General features: G+C 35.3%; 1 protein-coding gene across 10 annotated transcripts in view; it reads left to right on the forward strand.

Moving 5' to 3' along the window:
- The window catches only part of FOCAD (focadhesin), a 302,205-nt gene that overhangs the window by 197,515 nt on the left and 90,490 nt on the right, over positions 1–14,200 (forward strand). The window lies entirely within an intron of this gene.

Here is a 14,200-nt window from a genome sequence, read left to right on the forward strand (position 1 = left end):
TTTACAATATTACATAAACTAAGTTGATAATGCAGTGTCAGGGTTTGAGAGGATCGATTCCACTTTAGAGAGAAGCTCTATGGATGAAGCTATCAAACAGCATCTATAGGGAAATGTTTTGTGAAAGTAAAGATTAAGCAGTGAATCAAACTTCATTGTTGTCTTAAAATATTGACAGAGCCACTCCAAACTTCAGCAACCACCCTAATCAGTCAGCAGCCATCAACATCCAGGTGAGACTTTCCACCAGCAAAAAGATTAGGACTCCCCAAAGATATATATAATTATTTACATTTTTAGCTGTCGAGTATTTTAAAAAAATTTTTAGTGATGGGATCTTACTATGTTGTCTAGGTTAGAGCGCAGTGACTGTCCACAGGTGCAATTATAGAACACTACAGCCTTCAACTCCTGGGCCCAAGTGATCCTTCCATCTCAGCCTCTTGAGAGCTGAGACTTACAGGTACCTCCCACCATGCCCAGCAGTAACAAAGTATTTTAAAACTAAGACATGTACATTTTTTGAATACATAATGCTATTACATAATGGATTATAGCATAGTGTAAGCATAACTTTAACTTTTATATCCACTGAAAAACAAAAAATTTGTATGACTCTCTTTATTGAATTATTAGCTTTAATGCCTTTGTCTGGGACCAAACCTGTCTCTGAGGTGTGCTGTACTTCATATATACATATAGTGGGAAAGTTTTCTTTTTCCAGAAAAGCTACTATTAAATTAGAAGTAGATCTAATAATTGCAGGGGTCTTACTAAGACATAGGATCTTATTGGCATGTGAATAAGTGCTTATGAACTGTTCATGTTGTTATTCATTTCTATTAATAGCCCCTAAAGAATCCCTGTCCTTATAGGATATTCTGTAGCCTTCACGATGGCTACAACTACATCAGAATGAGTGAGTGAGTGAATAAATGGGTAAAAGAACTTTATTTTGAATGTAGAAGGGCTCTGTCCTCATTTTTAAAAATAAACTTTATTTTTTAGGGCAGTTTTAGGTTCCCAGCAAAATTGAGAACAATGTATGGAGCATTCCCGCATAACTCCCTGCTCACTCTGCCCTCCTGCCTGCAGCTCATCTTCCCATTATCCCCGACCAGAGTGGTATATTTGTTACACATGAACCTACACTGACACATTCTTATCACCAAAGCCTATAGTTTATATTAGAGTTTATTCTTGGTGTTAAACATTCTATGGGTTTGAACAAATGCACAGCAGAATGCATATTATTATTTTAGTCTTATACACAGTAGTCTTACTTTCCAAAACTGTTCTGTAATCTCCTATTCAGATCCTAACCTGGAGTTAGGATCCTTCTCCCTAACTCCAGGTTACCACTTATCTTTTTACTGTCTCTTTAGTTTGGCCTTTTCCAGATGTCGAGTAGTTGGATTCATACTGTATATAGACTTTCAGATTGGCTGATTTCACGTAGTATTAGGCATTTGTTTCCTCCATGTATTTTACTGGCGTCTTTTTAGTCTTAAATAAAAATCCATTGTCTAGAAACACTACAGTTAATTTATCCATTTACCTACGGAAGGATATCATGGTTGCTTCCAAACATCTTAGGGCACAATTTTGTGTGTAGATAATTTTCAACTCTTGGGTAAATACTAAGGAGCACACTTGCTGGATTGTATGTTAAGAGTATGTTTGGTTTTGTAAAAAATGGCCAAAACATCTTCCAAGTGGCTGTCCAATCTCATCAACAGTGAATGACAGTTTCTGTTGCTCCAAAGCCTTGTCAGCAATTGGTGTTGTGTTCTGGATTTTGGCCATTTTAATTGGTGTGTAGTGATATTTCATTGTTAATTTGCATCTTCTTGATATGTGAAGCATTTTTTCATATGCTTATTTTTTTATCTGTATATCTTTTTCTTTGGCTCATTTTAAAATCAGTTTGTTAGGTTTTTCATGATTGAGTTTTAAGATTTTTTTTGGTATATTTTGGATAGTAGTCCTTTATCAGATCTGTCTTTTGTGAATATTTTCTTACAGCCCTATGGCTTATCTATTCTCTTGACAGTACCTTTTGTAGATCAGAAGTTTTTAATTTGAATGAAATCCAGCATATCCATTGTTTATTTAGTACATAATGCTTTTGATATTGTTTCTGAAAAGGTGTCATCAAGCCTAACACGATAGATATTTTCCTGTGTTATCTTCTAGGAGTTTTACAGTACTGTGCTTTATAATCTATTTTGAGTTAATTTTTATGAGGCATGTAAAGTCTGGGTCTAGATTTTTTTTTTGCATCAAGATATCTGGTTGTTTCAGTATCATTTGTTGAGAAGATTATCCATTCTCTATTGTTTTACTCTGACTCATTTTCAAAGATTAATTGACTGAATTTATATACATCTGTTTCTGGACTTTTATTCTGTTCTTTGATCTGTTTCTCTAGTCATTGGCTCATACCATGCTATCTTGATTACTGTAACTCTGTAGTAAGTTTTGAAGTTAGGTATGTCAGTCCTCCAACTTTGTTCTTCTTTAGTGTTGTGTTGGCTCTTCTTTGTCCTTTGTCTCTTCATATGAATGTTTGAATCAATTTGTTGTTATCCAGGAAGTAACATGGTGGGATTTTGAGTGGGATTGCACTGAATCTGTAGACAAAGTTAGGAAGAACTGACATCTTGACAATATTGAGCTTTCCAATCCATGAACCTGGAATATTTCTCTATTTCATTCATTATTGATTTCTTTCGATAAATTAGAGATTTATAATTTTTCTCATAGATATTATATATACACACATATATAGAGATATGTCTGCATATATATATATGTAGGTTTATACCTAAATATTTTATTTTTGGACATGTCAATGTAAATGCCATTATGTTTTTAATTTCAGTTTCTATTATTTTGATTGACTGGCATATAGGATAGCAATTGATTTTTGTATAGTAACCTTGTGTCTTACAATTTTGCTGTAAGTGCTTAGTTCCAGGAGTTTTTTTTGTCAACTTTTTCAGATTTTCTGTATAGACAGCCATGTCATTTACAAGCAAAGACAGTTTTGTCTTTGTCTTTTCTTCAGCAGACATGTTACTTTCTCTTTTTGTCTTACAACAGTAGAAAGACTTCCAGTATGATGGTGAAAAAGAATGGTGAAAGGGGACATCCTTACCTTGCTCCTGATCTTAGTGGGAAGGCTTGTAGTTTCTCAAAATTAAGATGTTAGCTGTGGGTGTTTTGTAGATATTCTTAGTAAGTTGGGGAAGTTTTATCTTGAAAAGCTGTTGGATTTTCAAATGCTTTTTCTGCGTCTGTTGATAAGATTATGTGATTTTTCTTCTTTAGCTTGTTGAATATGCTGAGTTAAACATATAATTGATTTTCTAATACTGATTTTGTATATCTCAGATAAATCCCATTTGGTTGTGATATATAATTATTTTTTACATTGTTATATTTAATTTGGTTATATTTTGTTGAGCCCTTTTACATTTTTGTTTATGAGAGATACTGCTGTGAGGTTTCCTCTTCTTGTTAATGCATTTGTCTGGTTTTGATTTTAGGATAATGCTGACCTCATACAATGAGTTAGAAAATATTCTCTCTGCTTCTGCCTTCTGAAAGAGACTGTTGAGAATTGGTGTGAGATCTTCCTTAAATGTTTGGTAGAGTTCACCTGTGAACACATCTAGGACTGGTGCTTTCTGTATTGGAAGCTTATTAATTGTTGACTCAATTTCTTTAAGAGACACAGGCCTATTCAAATAATTTATTTTTTTTTTCCATGTGAGTTTTAACAGATTGTGTTTTTCAGGGAATTGGCCCATTACATTTAGCTTATCAAATTTATGGGCATAGAGTTATACATATTATTTCTTCATTATAGTTTTAGTGTACAGATAGTCTGTAGTGAAATCCCCTCTTTCATTTCTGATATTAATTTCTGTTCTTTTAAATTTCTTAAGGTGTGTTTTATGGTTCAAAATGTGGTTAGTATTGGGGAAATATTACATGTGAGCTTGAGAAGAATGTGTGTTCTGCTGTCATTGCATGAGATAACCTATACATGTCAATTATATCCAGTTGATTGATAGTGTTTTTGAGTACAACTGTGTCCTTACTAGTTTTCTGCTTGCTGGATCTGTCCATTTCTGATAAGGAAATGTTGAAGTCTCCATCTATAAGAGTGGATTGAACTATTTCTCCTTGCAGTTCTATCAGGTTTTGCATTATATGTTTTGATGCTTTGTTGTTAGGTGCATACACTTTAAGAATTATGTCTTCTTGGAGAATTGACCCACCTATTATGTGATGTTCCTCTTTATTCTTGACAGCTGTCCTTGTTGTCAAGTCTGCTCTGTATGAAATTAATATAGCTCCTCCTGCTTTCTTTTGTTTAGTGTTAGCAGAGTGTCTTTCTCTATCCATTTACATTTTTATCTGTCTTTTTCTTTACATTAGTTTTTTTGTAGACAGCATGTAGTTGGATCTTAGTTTCTGATCTACTTTGACAATCTTAATTTGCTTCCAAAATGATTAATCTATATTGATTAGTATCTTCCATATTCATTACTGTTCTTTATGTTTGTTGCTCATATTCTTTGTTCTGCTTCTGTATTTTGCTCTTTTTATTGCTTTTGGTTCCAAATGAACATTTTGTATGATTTTATTTTTTCTCTTTTGTTAGCATATCAGTTATGTTTCTCTTTTTACTTTTTAAGTATTTGCCATACAGTTTGCAATATATATTTACAACTAATCTGCGTCTACTTGCAAACACTATACCACTTCACAGGTGGTGTAAATACTTTATAATAACAAATAATTCGAATTTTTTCCTCTAATTCCAGGTATCATTGCTGTCATTCATTTCACTTATACATAAGCATATATAATCAAATACATGATGACTATTATTCTTTTAACAAGCTGTTATCTCTTAGATCAATTAAGAATAGGAAAATAGAACCTTTTATTTCATCTTCAATTATCCCTCCTCTGATGCCTTCCTTTCTTTATCTAGATCTGAGCTTCTGAGCTCTATAATTTGCTTGCTCCCTAAGAAAAACTAAGCATTTCCTGCAAGGCAGATATGCTGGTAACAGATTTTCTCAATTTTTGCTTTTCTGAGCAAGGCTTTATTTCCCCTTTGTTTTTGAAGGATCATTTTGTGGGGTACACAATTCTAGGTTGGTAGTTTTGCTCTCTCAGCACTTTAGATATTTTACTCTCTTCTCCCATGCATGCTTTCTGGTAGAAAAATGGATATAATACTCATCTTTGCTTCTCTGTAGGTAAGATATCTTTTTCTCTGGCTTTTTTCAGAATTAAAAAAAAAATAATGCTTTTATGTAGTTTAAATACGATATACCTACCTATAGATTTTTTTGGCATTTATTCTACTTGGCGTTGTCTGAGCCTCCTATATCTGTGGTTTGATGTCTGACATTAATTTGGGAAAAAATCTTAAGATGGTTTTAATATTTCTTGTTTTTTTCTTTTTTACTCTTCTGGAATTTCTATTATGTATATGTTACAACTTTTGTAGCTATCCCATAGTTCTTATGTATTCTATTTTCTTTGCTTTATCCTTTTTCTCTTCACTTTTTAGTTTTGGAGGTTTCCATTGAGAGAGCCTCAAGATCAGAGATTCTGTCCTCAGTTGTGTTGTCTATTAATAAGCTCATTAAAAGCATTGTTCATTTCTGGTACCATGCTTTTCATCTGGTGCATTTATTTTTTTGCAGGGGGACCTTTGATTTTTCTCTCTCTCTGCTTACATTGTTCATTTGTTCTTGCATATTGTCTATATCATCCATTATGGCCTCTAGCACATTAGTCATGGTTATTTTAAATTCCCAGTCTGTTAATTCTGGTATCCCTGCCTTATCCTTATTTCGTTCTGATACTTGCTCTGTCTCTTTAAGCTATGTATTTTGCCTTTTAGTCTCCCTTGTAGTTTTTTCTTGATAACCAGACATAATATGCTAGGTAAAAGGAAATAAAGTAAATAGGTCTTTAGTAATGTAGTGATAAGTTGTTGGGGTGGGGAGTAGAGTCATTCCGCAATCCTATAATTAGGTCTCAATCTCGTAGTGAGCCTGGAACCTTCACAGGTGTTTCTCAGGATTTGGATTTTTTTCTCTTTTTTCCTTCCTTAGTTGGAATAGGATGGCTAGAATGGGCTAGAGTTGTCTATTTCCCTTCTCCTATATAGAAGGCTAGAGCATCTTGGAGATGGGTATTTCTCTCTTCAGGCTGCTTATGTTCTGATAAAACTCTATTAGGTTAGGCTCTATTAAATAGTCTTTTTCTGATGGAAGACCTTGTTAAGAATAGAATGCTCTGTTATTTTTGAAAATGTTTTTCCCCCTTCCCCTGCTGTGAGCACAAGGTGAGTTTTTTCTGATATTCACTGTAAGAACTGATTGAGCTTCTGGAGCTAAAACTCATAAAGGTGTGGGGAACCTTTTCATGACTGGGTCCACCTAGAGTTTTTAATTTTCAGACTTGTCCATTCTCAGCCTCCAGCCATTCATCAACAATGGTTCAGGTTTTCCTCCCCCAGCACTTTGCCATGGTGGTTTCTGTCTGCGGGTTTCTGCTCTGGTAAGTTGTGATTCTCTCCGTAGCTGCCTGTCGGTCTCTCCAACTTGGGGAGCGGCACTTTTCTCTGTGACGTCACTTCTTTTACAGATCTCATAACAGTTGTTGGTTTTATAGTTTGTTCAGCTTTTTAGTCATTGTTAAGATGGATTAGTGACTTCCAAGCTCCTTTCAGGCTGGACTAGATGCCTTTGCTTTCTATATTTTGAAGTATATTTTATTTTGTGTTAATTATTGATACTTCTTGAACTACGTAATTGCTAAACTAAGTAATTTTCAATACTATGGAGAGCTAGCTGTTTAATGTAATCTGTGAAAACTTTATTTGGAAAGTATTCTCTAATTTTAAAAAACTATCGATTTTTTTCTTTGCCTTTTCTTAAAGTGAAATTCTTCAGTGTTACTTTTGGAAGAATCATAGATCCAAGTTTGATTGGGCTTTGGCCTGACATACCAGGAGCAGTTCTGCAGAATAACAGTCTTGTTTAGACTTCTCTAAAACTGAAATGGCCTCTCTCTTTGCTCCTTTGTACGGGGAACCACTAGTGGTCATTTCAGATCTGCTAGGACTTCTCCAAGCTCAAGTGACTATCTTCTTTTGTTCTGATGTATACCTACTTCTCATCCTGCGGTTTAACTTGGCTCCTGTTGCAGAGGAGGCTGAAGGTGAATGACAGCTTCTTTCCTTGAAATTTGCTGCCAGTCTTGTTATCCTTTGGCGTTTCTAACTCTGACATGACACTCTCATTAAATTGGCTGATGCTGATTTGTCCCTGGATGAGAATGGCAGTTTTACTTCATTATTTTCTCCATTCTTGGGCACATGCAAATTTTCCTGATCCTGCTGCTGCTCCCCAACCATATTTCTGTCTTAGCATTAGGCATTGAGCTCTCTTTTCATTTTTATTTCAGGGAAAACTTATCTAGACCTATTGGCAGCTCTACTAAATAAAATTTTTAGTTTTACATTTTTTTTTTCAAGTGATAATCATTTGATTCTTTTCGCCTAATAAATTGGTTTTGTTTTTCTGCCTCCTTTAAATTTTTTCCCTAGAAAAGTACACAAGTAGCCAGACACAGTGGCTCACGCCTGTAATCCCAACACTTTGGGAGGCCAAGGCAGGTGGATCACGAGTCCAGGAGTTCAAGACCAGCCTAACCAAGAGACCCGCCTGGCCAATATGGTGAAACCCTGTCTCTACTAAAAATACAAAAATTAGCTGGGCTTGGTGGTGGGCACCTGTGATCCCAGCTACTCTGGAGGTTGAGGCAGGAGAATTGCTTGAACCCAGGAGGCAGAGGTTGCAGTGAGCTGAAGTTCACACCATTACACTCCAGCTTGGGTTACAGAGCAAGACTCCGACTGAAAAAAAAAAAAGTACATATGCTGTAACCAATCATTTGAAATATAAGAAGTGTAGTTGCCTTTTTCTTTCAGTGTCATCTTTATTTTAAAAACACATTTGGTAAGAAGTACAAGGAATACTGTTAGCATCTGTGTAACATGAAACTATTAGATGAACATTGTGAATAATAATGGGGAGGAGTGGTATCTGTGCTTATTACACATTCACCCTAGAAAATACTGTGAAAAGTATGGTTTGCTATATTTTAGATACTCCATAATTACCATGATGGATGTGAGTTGTTATGGTAACTGGGTTTCTCCCCTTCTATTAAATAACAGAATAAATGGTTGCTTGAGATATGACTGAATTGTCAGCTTGCAAGCTAATGTTACTGTGATTGGAATCAGAGAGGTAGGAGAGAAAAACAGAGTGAGAGGGAAGGAAGGAGGAAAAGGGGAGGGTGGGGAGAGAATAGTAAATTTCCAGAAAACACCTAAAAAGTGATGAGTGTCATTTTACTTTAAAAAGTGTCCTCCCTTCTTTTCTTCTCACTGTCTGTCAGAAGACAAGTCTAACAAAAAATTATTTTGTTCTAATAAGATTACTATTGATAGAATACTGAAGCCCATTATTTCTTGTATATAAACAAACAATGGGATATTGAGTGGCTTTTGGGGGCTCCAATACCAATTACAAATGGTTTTTCTTCTGGGAATGTGGAACCAATGTGTGTGTGTGTGTGTGTGTGTGTATGTCTCATAAAGTTAAATGTCATGGTTCAGTATTCTTCTGTGTGCCTGTGTAGCAATTGAAGTTAAATACATTTATTTGGATCACGTTTACATGTGGCAAGCATGAAAAATGCCTTTATAAGATTGAGGTTTTAAAATTAATAGCAAGCACTTAGTTTACTTGTCAGTTTTTACTTTCTACTCTGCCTATCACATCTAGTTTGACAATCAAAGAATGCCAACAGAAATTTGTTACATGATTTATTGTACTTAATGAAGGGCTGTTAAGAATGGGTATTTTCTTGTAGATGGAAGAGTCATATTCATTAAGATCACTGAAGAGGTGGAATGCACTACCGAATTTTTGGGCAAAGTATTCTAACAGTAAATTAACTAACTAGATGGATATAGTAAAACATGTATGAGGAAACATGATTACCTTTTCATTTTCTCTCCCATCATTCCCCTATAATTGCGAATTATGTTTCTAAGCACAGTATTTCCCATTGTGATAGTATTTCAAGTGTACTTAATTTAAGCTTAAGTGATACAAATTTAAAAGTTTACAGAATTTCAAAATATAAAAATTATAGTATCTGCTTTAAAATTTTGCCCTGTCCTTCAATCTTTATATCTGGAATTAAACCTTTCCTGGCTAGAACATTTTATACTTGCTTTTGCAAAATCTCAAATAACTATCTCCTCACAACAACTCTGTCTCTATTTCAAAAAAGTTTTAAACTTTTGTGTTTCCAAAATGATTAAAAATTGAACACCGTAATTTTCTGTGACTAGTTGCTTATGGTAGTATGGTTTTCACATGACAAGAATTTGTCTTAAAGAGAATGCTACATATTTAATTCTGTTAAACTCAGCAGGTACTTAATTGAACACTTATGTTCTAGACACTGTTACGGGTACCATGGGAGGGATTCCAGCATGAATAGGACATGACCTCTGCTCCTTATGATTGTATGAGATGAAGATCTAAAGACAGAATCTGTTGAGTATTATGGGATGGCACAGATGTACTGAAAATATGGAGATGAGAGAAATTAGTAAGTAGAAATGAGTGGAAAATGAGTCATTCAAGGCAGAGGAAGCAGTGGGTACAAAGGTCCTGTGAAGGATAAGCCAAGCTTGGGAATCAGTTCGTAATTCAATGCAGCTAGAATATACCTTATATAAAAGAGAGGAGCAAGGCATCAGGTGGAGAAATTGGTTGAAGATCTTGGCCAGCAGTTATTTCTTTAAGTAATACTAAAAGACTTTGAACATTATGTAAAAGAGTTTGGGCTTTTTTCTTTAATGAACCATCAAAGGTTTTTTTTAAAGTTCTGAGTTAATGTATTAACAGTAAGAGCAGCACCATTGGTGATGGGTTAGGACAAGGAAAGATTTTAAGCTGTGAAAAAATCAGTTACATGGCATCATAGTAATCTAGGCAGAAATCAGATAGGACTGAACCAATAAAGGAAAAAGTTGGGGCATATGTAATAAATATTTCAGAAGTAGATTCAAGAATTGAGTCTCAAGGCCAGGGAGATTCCCAAGATAAGTTAGGAATTTCAAACCTGGTTAACTGAAATATTGATAGATAATATTGACAGGAACAGAAAAGATAACAGGAAGACTAGATTTTAAATGATAATGGCAAATAAGTGTGCAAAGCCTAATAGATGGTGAGAGTTGAAAGTTTGAGAAGTACATGTTCTAAAACTTGGGAATTTTCAAACTAGGTATTTTAAATTTTATTTGGGTATAATATGAATACACTAGAGTTCTCCCATTTTACTGTCTAGTTCTATGAATTTTGGCAAGTGCACACATTCCTCCAAGCAGCACCATGGTCAAGATTAGAATTGTTCTACTACCCTCAAACATTTCCCCATGCTCCTTCGTAGTCAGTCGCTTTCCCTGCCTCCATCTCCTGACAACCTCAAATGACCAAGAGGGCTGAACTCCAGGCTCCTAGCTTTTAACCTCACTTCATCTAGACAACTTTTGCTTCACTTTTTTGTCTGATATATTGACATTTTACTTTATATTGCATTTTGGATAGGTTAGAAAAATTATATAATTAAACGTTTGAAAATCATCACTCTACTGTGTTAGTGATACAGCTCTGTCTGAGCTGCCTTTATCTCTTTCCTGGATTGTGGATGTCGCCTCTGAGTAGGTTTCCTTGTGTTGACCTTTGCTACCTATAATCTATTGTCAGCAGAGCAGTCAGCATTGTCCTTTTACAATATAAATTAGATCATGTAATTTTTTCCCTCAAAACCTTATAATGGTTCTCTCTTTAGTAAGAATAGAAGCAAGTCTTGAACAGTGCCCTAGAAGGCCCTGAATTCTCTGGGTTGCCGTTAATTCACTAACTGTTTCTCTTTCTGTTCTCCGTTTTGCTCATTTTGTCTATTCTAGTTAGACTGGCCTCCTTTCTCTTCCTCAAAGAGGTCAGTTGTATGCCTGCCCGGGACCTTTGCCTTACCATTTTTTAAAAATTGAGGTGGCATTCACATAACATAAAACAAATGGGATTTTGAAGTGTACAATTCACTGGCATTTAGTACATATATAATGTTGCACAACTGTCACCTCTATTTGGAAATGTTAGTTCTGAAACATTTCATCTCCTCCAGATGAAACCATATACCCATGAAACAGTCCTTTCTATTCCCTCCTACTAATCTGCTTTCTGTCTGTTTGGCTGTACCTATTCTGGATTTTCATAAAGTGAAATAATATAATACGTGACCTTTTGTGCATAGCTTCTTTCACTTTGGCATAATGTTTTCAAGGTTCAGCCACAGTGTGTCAGTACTTCATTCTTTTTATGACTGAATAATATTTCATTATATGCATATCACATATTTTGTTCTTACAGTTTTTCATTGAGGGACGTTTGCATTGTTTCTACCTTTTGGCTGTTGTGAAATTGCTGCTGTGAACATCCATGTACAATGATATGTTTGAATACCTGTTTGCAATTCTTTTGGGAAACCTAGGTGTGGAATCGCTCAGTCATATGGTGTTTCTATGTTTAACTTTCTGAGGAACCACCAAACTATTTTCCATACCAGCTGAACCATTTTGTATTCCCACTAGCACTTACCTTGACCTTTATGTCCTCACCTCCTCCAAGTTTTTGCCCATACTTCACCTTCTCAATGAGATCTACTCTAATCACCCTGTTTAACCCTGTAAGCTGCTCCCATCCCTGCCCTCACCTCATTAGCATTCTTCTCTCCCAGGTGTATTTTCTTATCATGGTCTTTTTTGGGGGGGCATAGATGTAATGTTTCATTATAACTCACTGCCTCTTACACATGGAAACTTGACTGTTACTCTTCCGTACCCACAGGACTGTTGATCTCAATGCTCTGTCAGATGGCTGTCATTGCATAAGTATGTGTACTTATAGAAAAAATTAATTTCACATATTCTTTAAAACTGAGTGAAACCATGGTCGAGAACCCTACTTTATCATCTGCAGAATAACTGGGTTGCAACTTCATGATGTGAACTTATTTTGTTGATTGGATTTTTTCAAAAGCTGCTCACAAGTGTAGCAAATTGTACATAATTGTCACACTTTATAAACGCTAATTGAATTTATCTTTCACCCTAGCAACATTAACCTAAAACATAGGCAATATGGGTGGCTATACAGTATATTAAATTGAAATAGCATTCTAAAATGTGTTTTTGTTAAAAATGGTCAGGGAAGTCCTTTTTGCCTGTGACACAATGGGAATGTAAGGGCATGGCTTTCTTCAAGCTGTTTCTCTAAAGTCTGTCTTCATTAAGGGAAAAAACAAGAAAGTGCAATTTTAAAGAGATTTGTGCACAGCTGACTCCATAGAACACTAAGACTAGGGCATAATCCCATAAAACATGGGGAGTTCAGGCTGCCATCTAGGCTGAAGCATTCTGCACTCCTGCACCCACCTTCAGCTGTGGTTGAAGCAGCAGGAAGAGGATTAGCTTTAACCTTGAGTTTATAACCTCCTTTTAAATAGGTTTCCTGGCATGAATGTTTTCATGTTTAGAAGCTGAACATTTGATTTGCTCATTTCCATTTACATTTTTTTCATAATCCTTTTTTTTTTTAAACTCCAGTATAAAAAGCAATTGTAAGACCATTGTCTTCCATGCAAATTGCTCTTTTTGCCAATTTGCTGAGGCTTAGGGTGTTTTCAGTAGTACAATGATTATTTGGCAAAAATTTAGAAATATTTTAAGATTTTTAAAGTAAGAGATAAACGTTTTGGTTGTGGTGATTGGGTATTCTTTCTGTTAAATCCAGGTGTCAGAATAGGGCTTGAAGATAATTAACATTTTATGAAAAGGGAACACAACTGACAGGAAAAAAAGTTAAAGAAGGTTGCCCACATTTTGGAAACAAAGAGCAGAGCCAAGACCTGATTAATGCCTCCCCAGCTGAAAATAGAGCCCAGGTTGTGGTTTGCTTCCTGGACAACAGGAAAAGAATCGGGAGCTGGAGGACTCATTCTTTCAAGGATTTTTGTTGGTGAATTGAAAAGTCTCCCCTCATGCTGCTCGCTGTAGTACTTACTCAGGAAAAGTCCTGTCTTTATAATTACTTTTAAGTTCATTTCATGACCTGAGTATCTATCATACTGTTTGAGATCCTTTTTTTTTTTTTAAAAAAAAACAGCAATGCCATGAGAAGTAATAGATAGCAGTCAGAATTAATCTTTTTGTTCTCTTTATACCCATGGATTCATCATAATTCTGCCTTATAATCTATTTGTGTCAATTTCTGGGTCTCTCTCTAGGTGGAAAACTCTAAGCATACACAGACTGATTGATAATCCTCTTATCTTTTACAGTACCTTGTATGTAGTAGGCCTTCACTAAGACTGGAATTAAAGAACATAACAGAGGCAATGGGAACCAACTATATTCAGAAAGGCTATTGTCTTCTTCCCTATCACAAGGCCCTTGAGAATATTAATTTTTATAATACAGTAAAATGTTCTTAAACACTATTTTTTTTGGTCTACAGGACACAAACTAAAGTTTTAGCTGTTTGACTTTCGATGTGTTACAGGCATCATGAAATGTGATGCACTGTGACTGTTTTTCTTGTTTGATCTTCCTTTAACAGAAGCAGACCTTGGGAAGATTTGTTGCAAGATAGCCATATACTAATAGGTAGAAACAGAAATGACTATGAAAACCAGATGTTTTGTCTGGGCCTCTGTTGAGAAATAGGGTTTCCATCTTGGCATATATAATTTTTCTCTTGTTTACCCACACTGATTAAAGGCCATTTATCTAGTGGTGTGTACAATTACTGTGTGTGGTACTCATTTGCATGCTCTTACCACTGTGGTTTCTCTACAACATGATATTTCTGTTGGCAGTGTAAGTTTATTACTTCAGAATGGTCATATTGGAAATACAGGATATGAGCAATATTTATTTTTATTTAAAATTACTAGGGGGATTTTTTAGACAATGCCTAGTTTCCTGACATTGGCAAGAGGCCTTACAGAG

This window comes from Callithrix jacchus, chromosome 1, assembly GCF_049354715.1.
Source record: "Callithrix jacchus isolate 240 chromosome 1, calJac240_pri, whole genome shotgun sequence".
In the NCBI taxonomy this organism is placed as follows: domain Eukaryota; kingdom Metazoa; phylum Chordata; class Mammalia; order Primates; family Cebidae; genus Callithrix; species Callithrix jacchus.